The sequence below is a fragment of the Ambystoma mexicanum genome, chromosome 8 (genome assembly GCF_040938575.1).
Source record: "Ambystoma mexicanum isolate Mex_15411 chromosome 8, UKY_AmexF1_1, whole genome shotgun sequence".
NCBI lineage: Eukaryota > Metazoa > Chordata > Amphibia > Caudata > Ambystomatidae > Ambystoma > Ambystoma mexicanum.
Window position 1 is genome coordinate 1,125,954,709 of NC_090929.1, and position 16,012 is coordinate 1,125,970,720.

At 48.7% G+C, this 16,012-nt stretch overlaps 1 protein-coding gene across 4 annotated transcripts in view; it reads right to left on the bottom strand.

Moving 5' to 3' along the window:
* The window catches only part of WDFY4 (WDFY family member 4), a 1,820,746-nt gene that overhangs the window by 1,766,706 nt on the left and 38,028 nt on the right, over window positions 1-16,012 (bottom strand). For 3 of the 4 annotated variants that reach the window (XM_069611162.1, XM_069611161.1, XM_069611159.1), the window contains exon 2: window positions 371-553. The exons of the other annotated variant lie outside the window; for it this stretch is intronic. The gene's annotated coding sequence lies outside the window, so the exon portion shown is untranslated. The remainder of the gene's footprint in view (window positions 1-370; window positions 554-16,012) is intronic. 4 annotated transcript variants of the gene reach the window in all.

A 16,012-nucleotide genomic window follows, 5' to 3' on the forward strand; every position in this document is an offset into this window, starting at 1 on the left:
AGGCAGGCCACTGCCTTGTGCCTGCCACCTCCTCAATTTGGGCGGATTTAAACCCTTGCAAGTCATAGACTGGCAGTGCCCCCGAGTGTGCCTCCAGGCTTGCACAGGACAGTGTATAAGCACACAAAGCACTGCATATTGCAACTCCAGAATTGCACACCCATGATGGTACAGAATAATGGAGGCCTTACACCCGCCCCTTTTTCAATCACAGTAAGAAATAACTCAAGCGTTTACATCACAGCCCAGAAAATTGCATAACGCCTGCCACAAAACTGCATCATACTGAATATCTATATATCACAGTGCAGCCGCGCTCCAGCACACACACCATCGCTGCAAGGTGGAATCAGTGATTACGTGCACTCACCTCCCAGTAGAAACAGGCCTCATCTACCACACTGGCTGTATTTCAGACTTTGCCTAACGCCATGCTCTCTCTGCGGCCCCGTCCAGTAAAGTTTTCTTCTAAAATCTTTGAGACACAACTTCACCAAAGCCTTCCGACTTTCTGCTGCGAATCACATGACTCCCCCTCCCTCGTACGGGCTTCCTGTGAAAAGCAGAAGTGGACACATTCATCTATGACTCCTGACTTTGGTGTGTGGGTTTGAGATAAGATTTGGGCACTTACATTGACTAAACGTGCGGTCTCTTCACACCCCTCCCCTCCGCCCGTTATGGAAGGAGGGGAGGCCCCACTCTCCAGGCTGCTGGCCCTCCGGCCCACCCACTGATACCCCAACACACACCACAATAGGCAGCACATAGAAACATTGGCACACACATAGACAACGTAAGAGCATGGCTATATTGAAAAAGAGCTAAGACCAGTCCATTTGTTAAAAGATAGGATCGAAATGTTGGGCTTACAGCCCCATCTTTCAACTGAGAACCGACTTTTACCTGCCACAACAGTGGTGACCAACTTTATCCTCCAACCTTATACTTATAACTTATTAGTTTTGGATATTAGTGCGGCTAAAGCGCTACCTACAAGCCAAAATGATTGCATTGGAATACACCTAGGAGGGAGATGGGATTTGCTTTTTTAGCCACCTATTGACTGCCCAAAGCTGTGTTACTTTGTTTGGTCATTTCCACCCACTGCCTGCCCCTCACCCACCCCCACCCAAAACACCTCCTCCCGTGATCTCTTTAGCTAGCTTTATCAACAGGAAGATCAAACTTTGCACTCTAAGTGCCAGCCACTATTTCTAAACAGTCTTCAGAGAGTTAATAGCTTAATTGCAGCTATAATCATGCTACTGGTATTATAAAAATCTCTTAACCAACTTTGCCTTCACAGGTTGATTTATACACAGTGTGTGTGTGTTGCACTGAAGTCTTGTTTAAACGTTTACTGGAAAACGCCAGTATACGCGGAACAGACAAGCCGGGAAATCCTGCACCCAATAACAGAAATAGTAAAAGTAAATGGCAAAGCCTGGTTTATTAAAAATCCACATAAAGCACCGGACAGCATATAAGCACACATGTCTCAAATGCTCGGAGAGGTTTCAATACAGAAGAACGAATCATCAATGAAAAACACGTAATTACTGCAATCTCAGTTACAAAAACCTATGGTGTCTGGGAATTGGTTAGGGCAATTGTATACATATATATAATGTAGGGGCTAGTTTTTTTCATTGGGTATAACTATCTGGTGGCCCCACCCTTGACCATCCCTAAATTGATAAAGGTGAAAAAGACATAACCTCAGCAATAGGTAATTGGCTAATGCAACATGTACTGGGCGGTATTACATTGAGAGTTTTGATTGGTTGGTGTCTGTCTTACCAACCATGAGCACTTGCCAGGTCATCAACACATGAGAAAAAATAGGAGTTGGGGGAGAGAAACCCAGGAGCTGCTTTCTTCCAATTGAATAAGATACCATCCCTTATTTCCTAGGCCACGATCCAGGGCATCTAGCTTTGTACTTGGCCTTCTCAGGCGCCTCTTTTCTGGGAATTTGTGGGGAGTCAATTGTCATGCATGCGCCATGGGCACATCCATTTCTGCTCCATTTGGACTTTACTAATTAATGATTATGGTAATCTAACTACGCATACCATAATGCACCTGGCCGCAAGCATTGTTTTCTGGCCTTTCCTATTGGAGTTCTATGGAACTACACCCCCCAGAAGCCTTAGAGTCTGGTCCTGCTTCCACCAGCCCAGGAACAGAAAGGGCGGTGGCCGATTGCCTGCAGGTGTGATTCGCCAGGTGAAACCAATTGGCCTGCCTCTGTGCTGGGCTAGGCAGTATATAAGGCTGCTGTCTGCAGTGACTCGGCCTCTTGCATTGAGAGTCCTTCCTCCACCTTTCGCGAGTGTCTTCGGATCCTTGTATGCTGTTTATCCTCTCTCCTGCTGGGACCCTGCCTTACAGCTTGTTACACCCTGCTGCCTACAGCCCTAGCCCTTTGGGCTCCCTGCCTTGTTGCTTGCTCCACCCTGCAGCGGATCACGCTCTGCTGCCTTCCAGTCTCCGCCCTTGCCCTGCCGGGCTCTCCACCCTGCAGCGGATCACGCTCTGCTGCCTTCCAGTTTCCGCCCTTGCCCTGCCGGGCTCTCCACCCCGCAGCGGATCACGCTCTGCTGCCTTCCAGTCTCCGCCCTTGCCCTGCCGGGCTCTCCACCCTGCAGCGGATCACGCTCTGCTGCCTTCCAGTCTACGCCCTTGCCCTGCCGGGCTCTCCACCCCGCAGCGGATCACGCTCTGCTGCCTTCCAGTCTCCGCCCTTGCCCTGCCGGGCTCTCCACCCTGCAGCGGATCACGCTCTGCTGCCTTCCAGCCTTCGCCCTTGCCCTGCCGGGCTCTCCACATTACAGCGGATCACGCTCTGCTGCCTTCCAGCCTTCGCCCTTGCCCTGCCGGGCTCTCCACATTACAGCGGATCACGCTCTGCTGTCTTCCAGTCTTCGCCCTTGCCCTACCGGGCTCTCCACATTACAGCGGATCACGCTCTGCTGCCTTCCAGCCTTCGCCCTTGCCCTGCCGGGCTCTCCACATTACAGCGGATCACGCTCTGCTGCCTTCCAGCCTTCGCCCTTGCCCTGCTGGGCTCTCCACATTACAGCGGATCACGCTCTGCTGTCTTCCAGTCTTCGCCCTTGCCCTACCGGGCTCTCCACATTGCAGCGTATCACGCTCAGCTGCTTTCCAGCCTTAGCCCTTGTCCTCAGGGCTCCCTGCTCTGCAGCCTCCTCTCTCCGGCTGCCTTTGCCCTTGTCCTCTGGGCTCCCCGCTTGCAGCCTATCTCACACCGGCTGCCTTAGCCCTTGTCCTCAGGGCTCCCTGCTCTGCAGCCTGCCTCTCTCCGGCTGCCTTTGCCCTTGTCCTCTGGGCTCCCTGCTCTGCAGCCTTCCTCACTCCGGCTGCCGTAGCCCTTTTCCTTTCTACCTTACCGTCCCACTCTTGTGGGCTTTCTCCTTGCCTTCCTGCTCCTCTGAGCGCTCCACCTACCTTTCTGTCCTCTGTTATTCATATCCTGTTACTCGACTTTCCCTTCCTATCCTTCTGCTAGTTTGCTATCATCTCCTTTCCTGGATTTGTCTGTTGTATCTACTCTTGTACTGTTTGTAGACCCTTTGTACAGAGCTTGTCTGCTGGTTCCCATCAGACAACCTCTGCCCCTTCCCTTGTCTTGTTTCTATATCACAGACACCCATAGCTGCTGTTCCAAGTTATGAGCAAACAGCGTGGGACTCTGTTATAGCAAACTGTGCAGAAGGCTAGAGTATTTCCAAGGTTCGTGGAATACTCTTTTCCTATTCTGCATACACCCCAAGAGGGTATTCACTCTATACCTTTTCCCTTGCTACTCTTCCCTACTCTTCACTCCCTTTCCTTTCCACGGTGTGTGTTCCTATCTGTCCACTTTATTTCAACACCCAAACTTGTCTGGGTGTCTTGTGCCACTCGTATTGGAGTGCCATCCTTGACAGAATGCAAGAGCCAAAGATTTCTTATTCCATTGGCCGGAAGGGCACACACAGACCAAAGATGCTTCCCTTTCGAGTAAAGAAACCTTTGCATAAACCTATGGTTTCCCTAAGGACAGCAAACAAGAAACTTAGTCTAAAGGACAGTCTCGCCTTAGAAAACAAAGATTTACAAGCACGGTACTATACCCACTGGCTAGCTGACCCTTCTTCCATGTACAATTATTATGACATTTGCGACTATGATCCGCAGTCCTTATCTGTTGCAGAGCTACAGCAAGATAATGAATTCTTACAGATCTTATTAGACCAAACAGTGGAAAACTCTCCTGCGTCTTCTGACACGCCTGCTAACACCGTAACAGCAAAGGACATATCACTCATTGTGAAAGAATCTAAACCAGAATACGCTGTTGCCAGTGTAATATGCGCAAGATCACCATGGCAAGCTCCCCAGAATGCTGGTAAACCTTATTCGACAGGACAAGGCAGTTATTATCCTGAGGTTTGTGCATCTGGTTCCGGGTACAAAGGACCTATACTAACCATTGGTTGTCTTAATAATTCCACATTATCTATTAACCACAATAACCCTAAGGTCAGTCTTCCCATTGCTACAACCACATTTTCTGCCACACCCGCTTCTGAAGCTGTAGATCAAACTACTGATACTTACCTGCTACACAAACAACTCCTACGACTTAAAAGAAAGACCGAAGACCTTTATGATGACTTTGTTTATTTGTATCACAAGAATCTTATGAAGGGACACAAGTCACCAGACCTTTTGACTCTCTGTCCAACACCTGACATCTTATCTTTAGAGATCGACATGATAAGGCCTGGAGTTGCCATACAGAAAAGTATACAGACATTTACCGAGCAGATGGAAGACCTATATATATCATATGTATCCCTTCTAGAGATTGACACAGCTCTTTCACCTTCCAGCCGCAGAAGCTCAGGTTGTTGTACTGATAGAAAAGAATTAACTCCTCCGGAGGGTCATATCACACACACAGTCATTACACCGCAAGACAAGGGTGGTCCACTGATTGAAAATCCTTCTGAGTCAAAGGATGCTTCCGCCCTCACCCTTGCCTATCGTCCAGTACCCACACCTACAACCTCCTCTGCAATGACAATGGCAGCTGAAGAGACTGGCACAGTTCACACCGAGCATGCGGAAGTGGCAAGCGGGGCTTGCCAAAGTGTGGCTGTGCTATCAGAAATCACTCTGGAGAAATTAACATCTTCTGTTTCTTCGATACCCCCTGAATCGCAAGTGGTTGTGGTACCCGATCTACCAGTAGTTGCAACACCTGATTTGTCTGTAGCTGCTATATCACTCGAACTTCCAACTGCTATTCATGATCTGCCTACTGCTGTGGTTCCAAAACCCCCGGACACATTTGAGACTCCTGAAGTCCCTACTACAGATCTTGAGGTCGCTATAGCTATTGTGAAACCTGAAACTACTACTCCAGTTGTTCCTGCTGGTATATCCATAGCACTAAGACTGCCAGACTTTACTCTACCAGTCTCAGGTGTTTTCCAGCCCGCTGGCTCTCTCATGGCTCCCTCACACCTAATTGTTACAGCCTTGATACCCCCTACAGCCATCCAAGATCTCACCGCTGCTGTATCCTCTGAACTCTCTATGGCAAACCCTGATGTTGTCATTACTACTTCGGATGTCTTGGAAAACCTTCCTAAAGGTACCAACTCTGCTGTACCTATGGCTCCACTTTCCAGCATCATACTGTTGCCCATCAAGGAAAAATCTATCTTGGAGCCTGCAGCAGTTTTTCACAGTTCCTCTCTTCATGCACACACAGTTGGGGTCTGTGTTCCAAAGACTACATCTTTTCTGAATTCTACATCCAAGGTTCAGAACATTGGTACCGGCTCCGTCATTCAAGACTCTCACCTTACAACTCGTTTCTGGTGCCTCATGATGTGTCTTTTTGGAGTAAGACTCTTGTACTGTGGGACAGACACTCTTCCTACAGGTCGGTCTTCAGGGAGCCTGGAGAGGGGCCTGGAGAGGGGCATACTGTCATGCATGCGCCATGGGCACATCCATTTCTGCTCCATTTGGACTTTACTAATTAATGATTATGGTAATCTAACTACGCATACCATAATGCACCTGGCCGCAAGCATTGTTTTCTGGCCTTTCCTATTGGAGTTCTATGGAACTACACCCCCCAGAAGCCTTAGAGTCTGGTCCTGCTTCCACCAGCCCAGGAACAGAAAGGGCGGTGGCCGATTGCCTGCAGGTGTGATTCGCCAGGTGAAACCAATTGGCCTGCCTCTGTGCTGGGCTAGGCAGTATATAAGGCTGCTGTCTGCAGTGACTCGGCCTCTTGCATTGAGAGTCCTTCCTCCACCTTTCGCGAGTGTCTTCGGATCCTTGTATGCTGTTTATCCTCTCTCCTGCTGGGACCCTGCCTTACAGCTTGTTACACCCTGCTGCCTACAGCCCTAGCCCTTTGGGCTCCCTGCCTTGTTGCTTGCTCCACCCTGCAGCGGATCACGCTCTGCTGCCTTCCAGTCTCCGCCCTTGCCCTGCCGGGCTCTCCACCCTGCAGCGGATCACGCTCTGCTGCCTTCCAGTTTCCGCCCTTGCCCTGCCGGGCTCTCCACCCCGCAGCGGATCACGCTCTGCTGCCTTCCAGTCTCCGCCCTTGCCCTGCCGGGCAATCCACCCTGCAGCGGATCACGCTCTGCTGCCTTCCAGTCTACGCCCTTGCCCTGCCGGGCTCTCCACCCCGCAGCGGATCACGCTCTGCTGCCTTCCAGTCTCCGCCCTTGCCCTGCCGGGCTCTCCACCCTGCAGCGGATCACGCTCTGCTGCCTTCCAGCCTTCGCCCTTGCCCTGCCGGGCTCTCCACATTACAGCGGATCACGCTCTGCTGCCTTCCAGCCTTCGCCCTTGCCCTGCCGGGCTCTCCACATTACAGCGGATCACGCTCTGCTGTCTTCCAGTCTTCGCCCTTGCCCTACCGGGCTCTCCACATTACAGCGGATCACGCTCTGCTGCCTTCCAGCCTTCGCCCTTGCCCTGCCGGGCTCTCCACATTACAGCGGATCACGCTCTGCTGCCTTCCAGCCTTCGCCCTTGCCCTGCTGGGCTCTCCACATTACAGCGGATCACGCTCTGCTGTCTTCCAGTCTTCGCCCTTGCCCTACCGGGCTCTCCACATTGCAGCGTATCACGCTCAGCTGCTTTCCAGCCTTAGCCCTTGTCCTCAGGGCTCCCTGCTCTGCAGCCTCCTCTCTCCGGCTGCCTTTGCCCTTGTCCTCTGGGCTCCCCGCTTGCAGCCTATCTCACACCGGCTGCCTTAGCCCTTGTCCTCAGGGCTCCCTGCTCTGCAGCCTGCCTCTCTCCGGCTGCCTTTGCCCTTGTCCTCTGGGCTCCCTGCTCTGCAGCCTTCCTCACTCCGGCTGCCGTAGCCCTTTTCCTTTCTACCTTACCGTCCCACTCTTGTGGGCTTTCTCCTTGCCTTCCTGCTCCTCTGAGCGCTCCACCTACCTTTCTGTCCTCGGTTATTCATATCCTGTTACTCGACTTTCCCTTCCTATCCTTCTGCTAGTTTGCTATCATCTCCTTTCCTGGATTTGTCTGTTGTATCTACTCTTGTACTGTTTGTAGACCCTTTGTACAGAGCTTGTCTGCTGGTTCCCATCAGACAACCTCTGCCCCTTCCCTTGTCTTGTTTCTATATCACAGACACCCATAGCTGCTGTTCCAAGTTATGAGCAAACAGCGTGGGACTCTGTTATAGCAAACTGTGCAGAAGGCTAGAGTATTTCCAAGGTTCGTGGAATACTCTTTTCCTATTCTGCATACACCCCAAGAGGGTATTCACTCTATACCTTTTCCCTTGCTACTCTTCCCTACTCTTCACTCCCTTTCCTTTCCACGGTGTGTGTTCCTATCTGTCCACTTTATTTCAACACCCAAACTTGTCTGGGTGTCTTGTGCCACTCGTATTGGAGTGCCATCCTTGACATCAATGCAGGTGCCTATCTGCAATCTGGAGCTAATGAATACACAGGGGGCCTCATGACGGGTCTGGTGGTAACCTTGCCGATGCTACCAGCAGGCTGCCGCCGGACCCGTAAATATTTATCGGTGCCTGACTTCCCAGTGCCACTGGGTGATTACAACCCCGGCGGGCCGGAAAATCAGGAGTCCAATAGGACTCTATGGGAGTGGGGACACGGAAACACCAGCACCATTGCTAACGGCGCTGGTGCTTCCGTGACCGGTCTGCCTACATTGGCCTTTGGGCCCGGCAGGGTCAGACCTGTCGGACCCAGCGGCTCTGGCAAGCACACTCAGAATGTGGCGGTCTGGAAACAAGGGTGCCGGTAAGTTTACCGGCACCCTTGGATTACTGTTGCATTTCGACGTTAGCAAGCTATCTATATGTATATATAACGCTTACGTATGCTTCTGTACTCAGCTGATGCAATTTATCATTGTTAGGTTGCCCTCTGCTGTCCAAATGGCAAAATGCACCCACTTCAACAACAGCAATCATTTTAACAAACAGAATGAGCACGGTTCTACGCCGTCACCTTCACCTGCTACTATCGCAAACATTCAGAATAATTTCAAGTTACTTCTTTCCACCCCCACTTCTCTTCAAACAGGGCACGGCAGCTCTAGTGTCAATGAACAATGAAAGTGGCTCACCGTTTCAGTCTCTAAAGAGAAAAACGCTGCACGATGAATGCCTCTTCATGAGCTTAAACTGAAAGTAGGTGCTGTAATTATGCTACTATGCAATCTTATGCCATCTCAGGGACTCTGCAATGTAACAAGGTTGACAATTACACATCTACAAAGACACATTATAGAGGCCCATGTGATTGATGGAGCTTAGATACTGTTCTCATACCGCACATACCTCTCATTCCATCTGATACATTTAGCCTTTTCAATGACCATTAATAAGTTACAGGGACCTACGCTCCCTTCCTGCAAGCGATCAGCGGTAACCCCAATATTTAAGAAGAGGGACAGACATGGCCCTATGAATTACCAACCAATATTGACCTTTAAGATATGCTAGAATGGCGTATGTTACGCTGGGAACATCTAGTAGGTTTATATCATTAGTTTTGCGTTTCAGCATATACATTGGTTATGTTACATTCGTGCAAGCAATATTCTTCATGTCTTCATACATGTTTGACCTAGTGTCCGTTTTTCTTCATGGAGAATGCATATTTGCTTCATGTCTATTCTATGCGCGTTTGACCGTTAACAATGAGTTAACTCGCTCTCGCCACCTTTATTTACATCAGGTGTATTTCTTCTTGTATTTGCTGGGAATAAGGCCGATATGGTCGCTGTAATGCATAACACCTTTCACCTGCACGATATAGGGGCGGGGAGCGCCAGTTGCCATGAATGACATATTCATCTGTCTCTCGGCACTTGTTTAAAACAAGCATTGGCAAAGCTAACCGTTTTGGTTTGCTTGTTGGTTTTAGATATGCATTTGCCAGGCTTTGCTTTTAAATGCCTAGGTACTCACATCATTTTGCAGCTATTGCCAAAATATGGCCAGGTAGTACATTATGTCAGCTCGTTTTCTTTTAATGTGTACAGCAGTATGGTCATTAACAGTGCTTTAAGTGGTCTGCCAAATCAAGCCAGGCTTTTAGGGGGGGTGACCGAAAAGGGGCATGGCCTGGCAGGGGGTCTTGCCACAATTAAGAGTCAACACTTGCCTCAGTTAAATGTTGCCCGTTAGGCCACACCCCTGTGGCATAACAGGACTTCTTCAAATCATGTAAGTGTTGCAGCCTAAATGCAACACCTACCCCCTGCTAGACACCACTTTGCATGTATCATCACCAAGGTGATGATCCATGCATTTCTAATGAAAGGGGTGCCTTGCAGGGGGTCAGTGCCGCAATGAAAAGGCAGGTGAGGCTTTTTTTCTAAAGCCTGAAGCTCTCACGTATACATGAAAGCTTCATGCTTTAGAAAAATAAAGCCTGGACTTCTAGTGGGCTGGGGTCAGCAGGGGACATTATAGAGACCAGGCACTGCCCCGTCTTAGACACAATCACCACTCAAAATGGTTCCTTTCGTGAGCCATTTTAGAATTGATAAATGCCACTCTGCAGCAACGTTCACAAAGTATCAAGGTTAAATTGATCACAGTCATTCTGATATTGTTCTGCTGAGTTCTGAGTTCCTGACCAGTCCCTTGCCTTTGGTGAGTTACGACACTACAGGTCAAGCCTCTAACCTCTGCAACTGCTATGACACAGCTCAAACAGATCCCAATTTTTGATGTGTCAATGCGATGCTGCTGTTGAGCTAGAGTTTCCATACTCTACCTATCTCCCGCCCACCCCTGGTTGCCTGTTGATGGCCCACCCACTCCTTTACCCATGCTCCCTTGTTCATGCATTAGTTCAGCCGGTGCTCTACATTCGACTGCCCAGTTAGGCTTAATCAGCACCACCCGTAATCAGTCATCATGGGTGAGTGAGATGTTTTGCGCTCTACTAATGAACTCACAAGTAATATGTAATGTGGGCCATTGCTGAGCACACCCCCCTACCTCTGTGTAGTCTTACTTTGCTTCTTACATGAGCCATGCTGCTAGTTGCAACTGGAAGAAACTATACATTTGATTTCACCCTTGAGGTGGCACCACAAATACCTTGCAGCTAGCTGTGATTTCTCTAACTGGCCCCTCGAGTGCAACCCAATATTTTTGGTCTTTGATAAAGTGCCTGCTGACACACTGCAGGAACAATTTAGGCGTATTATCTGAGAGTATTATCTAAACAGAGATCTACTCACTCAGTCAACTGAGTGGACATGCTAGGATTTGAACCGGAGACCATAATTTCAAACAAATTCCTTGAACGGATGCATTACTCCACTGGGCCAAGGACCCAGGCCTTCATGTTGTGCAGTTTGTCACGCTACCCTACGGCAGCAGCTGCCTTCTTTCATTTCTGCTAAAGCGTGCCATCACACGCGTGCCTTTCAACAGAACAGTATCGATGTTGCAATTCTGATTTTATTACGACACATCCTGCGCGTTTCCCACTCGCCACACCTCGTATCAAAGCAACAGACTGGTGTAGCAGAGGAGCACGAAAGCAAATGGCAATAACCCCCCTGTGCTGCATGCTTGATTCCATTGCTTCCACTATCCTCAGTGAGGGTTAACTCGCGAGAGACATGCGATGCAATGGAACGATATGGTTATGCAAGATCGCCACACCATCCCTCTTTATCACGCAGTGCATGTCTTATGAGGATGAGTCATGTGTGAGAATAAGCCGGCGCCCACGTGCGCTGAGTAAAAGAAAATAATCTTAGTGGCCTCCCGCTACCCTGGAAATAAAGCACTTGATCAAACACCCAGAAACCGGTTTCCCTGGTCCGCCTCATTCAGACACTGACCAATATCAAACGACTTCCTGGTTTTATTTGATGTGTTTGTGTTTCTGCTGCCCCTTCAGTCCTCTCACTGCAACATCTAGAATCATTTTGTTTTCTGCACTCTCTCACAGGATTGCCTGAACCATCACCACGCCTGACACTCCTGGCAGGGGCTCCTGCAGCCCTGCTCTGCTTGATGGAGGAAGTTCTTGTCTTAGGTCATGTTTCTGTGTCTCGAGAGGTAGAACCTGCCAAGCAAGGAGCCCATCTAGTTATCCCTTCCTCATCTCTTTGCATTGAGGGTTTTACTTTTGGGTGCACGAGGAAAAAAAAGAAAATGGGACGGGATGAGCAGCAGCTAATGTGTACATCTAAAAGCAGGAACACCCTCAAGATTCTGTTTGAATTGAGAGCAGTGAGTTTGCTGTATATCAGTCAGTGAAAATTGCTTTATTTCGGCACAAGACCATAAAAGCTTACATATACTTACAATCTGATAAAAACCAACAAAGAAACAACATGTCTGTGCAAATCTCATCTAAAAACCAGATTTACAACCGGAGCTCGTTTGATAAAGCGCAGTGCAAATACTAACACGTAAACATTTTAAAAAACACCACATTAGTACATAACATAAAGCAATTAGGACTGTTCAAAACCTAAGTCAGCAACTAGGACTGCAATTAATTAGGGGGCAATACAAAGTTTGGCACACAACCATAGTGCCATTCCAGATCTTATGGTTCCATGTGCCCTAATTGAGCTCACAGTGATGACTTAACGTAACTGACAACTAAAACCTATTTAGACCTTTTTCAATATGTCATGATATATAAGGGTTAAAGTGCAGTGCAAACCCCACTCCCAGTCTACCGCTCATTGCAACATCAGAACGAATTATCTAGCACTGAGGGACAAAACACTGATGTATTTCCACCTCCTCAGCCACGCTCTATCTACATACTTAGAAACAGTAAAAACCACAGTTGGATTGAGCCAATGCCGGCTCAACCTGCTGTATGCCAACCCGCTTAAACAATGGCACTAGATGTAATACTCTAAGGTCGTCATACCCCTGCAAAAGAATACAAGAAATGGGTGTTCTCCTCCATTGCACCACACATTGGGCACGCCATGCAATTATCTCCTAGCCCGGCTTTAGTAAATGAGTTAAATTTCAGAATGTTAATACGGAGCTCGATAAAAAGGCATCACACAAAGCGAGGGCTCAAGGTGTCCAAGTAGGCTTCAAAGACAAAATCAGCCTTGTTTCCTGGGTGCCTTGTACCAGTAGAGAGATTTTCACAGGCTGCCACCATGGAGCTCCTGGAAAACTCAACGGTATGAAGAGGCCCCTTGCTTCACTGGTCATGTCTTCCGGGTTTAACCAAAGTTGATCTAATTTAGCCTCACCAAACAGGTTTTGACCTGTTTCAACCACGGGAGTGACCTTGACCCCTCCAGGGACCACATGTGCTTCAGTGCCTCTCTATAGCATGCTAAGCCTAGTGAGGAGCACAGCCGGGCCCAGTGGAACAATGGCTTCAGCATAATAAAGTCCTCAACAGGGTGCTCATGAGAAATGTCGACAACAAGTTCAAGAATTTATTTTCAAAGGTATTCATGGACTGAATATTAGAGCAACCACATATCTCTGCTCCATATGAGGCCAAAGCAAGTGCTGAGACTGGTAAAGTAGAAGAGCTGGGCTACTGGCTCCACTAGTATGACTACGATGAAACCATCTTATGCCCCCACTATACTTCTCCAATGTCACACTCGCCTTTGCTACTTGGTTTGTCCATAATCCGTTTTCAGAAAACGTATTCCTCAGGTAGTCATAACTAGTGACTTGCTTGAGTTCAATGCCTTCGACACCTATTTCTAACTTAACCTGCTTGGCCAGTCTATGTCTTAAGACCATGGTTTTGGTCTTATCTTTCTTCAATATGAGCCTCAATTCATCGCACTTACTCGAGAATGTTTCTAGGGTGAATTTGAGCCGCATTGGGGACGTCCCCAGTAAAGCCACAATGTCTGCAAAATAAAAGAGCCCTGGGTAGCTGGTTTTGCCCATTTTAGGGGGGTCCGAATGTGGTACCTCCAGCTCTTCAATGACCTAATCTATATATAAGCTCTAAACAGGGGTTGCACCAATATGGATCCCTGTCTGACTCCTTTTTGCACTGCGATGGACTGTGTTAACTCGCCTCAGAGTCCCCATCTGACAGATGCTTTGTTTGACCTATACAAACACTGGATTGGAATCGGCAGGTGTAAAGAGATATTCTTCTTGACCAGAGCTTGCCACAGCAATTCCCTTTGGACACAGTCGAATGTGGATTTAAGGTCTACAAAGACCACATAAACCCTTGCCCTGTTTAAGGCTGTGTATTTTTTAAGGATTAGCTCTAGGAAAAAGCTCTGATCAACTGTACTTGTCCTCTTTTTCAACCCAGCCTGTAGGTGACTAACAATCCCAGCTGACTCAGCCCATTCCTAAGACATTCCAAAAAAACATTAGCAAAAGATTTTCCCGCTCCATCAAGGATTGATATTGGGTGATAGTTCCCAGGATGGTCCCTATCGCCCCTTCTTAAATATGGGTTTCATTTCCGCTAAACTCTTGGATTTGGGTACTGTTCCCATGTTGATGGAAGTGTTAAACATACAAGTAAGAACTGGTGCCCAAATCTGGGATTTGTCCCTATAAAGATCAACCAGGACTTTATCAGGGCCTGGGGCTTTACCGCCCATATGTGCCTTAATGGCACCTTCAACCTCTTTCACCGTCAACTCGATTGGGTCTGATAACTCCATGTAGTTTGAGTTTTCCAAGCTTTCACCAGGGGGGAAATGTGATGAATCCTGCGAAGACATCAATGATCCCCAGCCTAAGATCTCCTCCCATGTGACCAGGGAAAGCCAGTCACTGCATGATCCCGACCCTAACATGGTGGGGGAGGAACACATGGAGGGAGATAGCTATCTGGGAGAAATGGTGACTTCCTTAGGGGAGACGTTGTATTCTTTGTGGAAGATGAAGATTCTATAATCCCCAAATGCCTGATGGCATGCTGTCACTTTGCAAGTCCCTCCCGTGTTGAAACCCAAAGAACATTATATGAAAAACTACATCGACAAAATAGGCTTCATACTTCAGAAATAGATGGGCCACATTTGACATCCCTTGATTATAATGATGCTTGTCTGGGTACAAGCCCTAAACTCAATATCACTGCACAGAATATTCACATAACATCTTCTGGTTTTGACAAACTCAAGTTCAACAAACAATTGAAACACTATAGCCTTGGAAAATGTATGAACAATATGGATTTCAATTCCCATAACACCTATAGTACTGGGACGAGGAAGAGGAGAGAGGAGTCAATGGGCCTCATTACAAGTTTGCTGGTCCGGGAACGAGAGTACCGGTAAGCTTGCCGGTACCGTAGTTCCCGGATCGGGAAACTACGAGTTGTGCTCGCGGGTGCCTTTCTGCCCGCAAGGCTGGACCTGGCGGGCAGAGCGGCACCCGCAAGCACAGCATGCTGGTGCATCCGACCTCCCCATTCCCATTCCCATTGAGCCCCTCCGGGGCTCAATGCGAATGGGGAGCTTTCCTTTCCGGCACCCACAAATGGGCAATTACCGGGTCCGGCAGGGCCGTAATGACCCAGTAATTGCCCATTTGCGGAATGTTTCAGAAGTTTGGTGGCAGCCTGCCTGTTTTACCAGCAAGGCTACTGCCAAACTTATAATGAGGCCCAATGTGGATCAGGAGCAACCTTAAACTAAAGAGGCAGACTAGTTGTCACGTGTTGCCTGTGGCAACTCTGGAAGCGCTGGCGACTCCATTAGAAATGCTGTAATGTTAGCCACGTTCCGACATTAGCAGTATAGTTTATCTTCAAGATGGCCGCTGCTGATATTTACGAGTGCACGTCATGCTGCTCGGAGCGTTGCAACCCGTTCCACACTGGTTAAACGCTCGTAGTGACGTTCTGTCTCTATCTTTCCTCCTAGCCCCGTCTGGGTTCCCGCTGCCTCGGAGCCCTGTTTCCAGTTTCACCTTGCATTCGTTCCTCTTCCTGGCCCAGGTCAGTGTTCCTTGCTGGCTTCCCAGGTTCTTGCTGTTTTCCCGCTTTTTCCCTTTCTTATTCTCGCTCTCCTCTCTTGTTGTTACAACTAGGCTACCAGCAGTGGCTAATCTGTCTGGTTTTCACTTGTGCAGCACTGTCTTCCCATTCCCTTGAGTGCTACGGCGTCATTCACTGCTCAAATCTTCCGTGATTCAGTTTCTCCTTTTTTCTGTGCTGGCTGCAAGTGTGTCCCCTTGTGAGATTGTCCTGTACGCTCCCCTCAATTCTCCTAGTCTGCTATCCAGTTCACTCTGCACTGCTGCTGCTTCGCTTGCTTTCAGAGTCTGCGCCATAAGGAGCCACTTGATTTTTCTGGGACCATCCAATCGTCTCCTCCTCCAAGACAGCACATCAGATTACAAGACTCCAGGGTTTTTTCAGCCACAAGGCTTTTTCCCTAGTAGGGGTTGGCTCCCTGGGTTCCCCTCTGTCCGGGGTGTCTTTCACCAGGTGGATTCCAGGGGAGCTCGCCCTCATCTCTT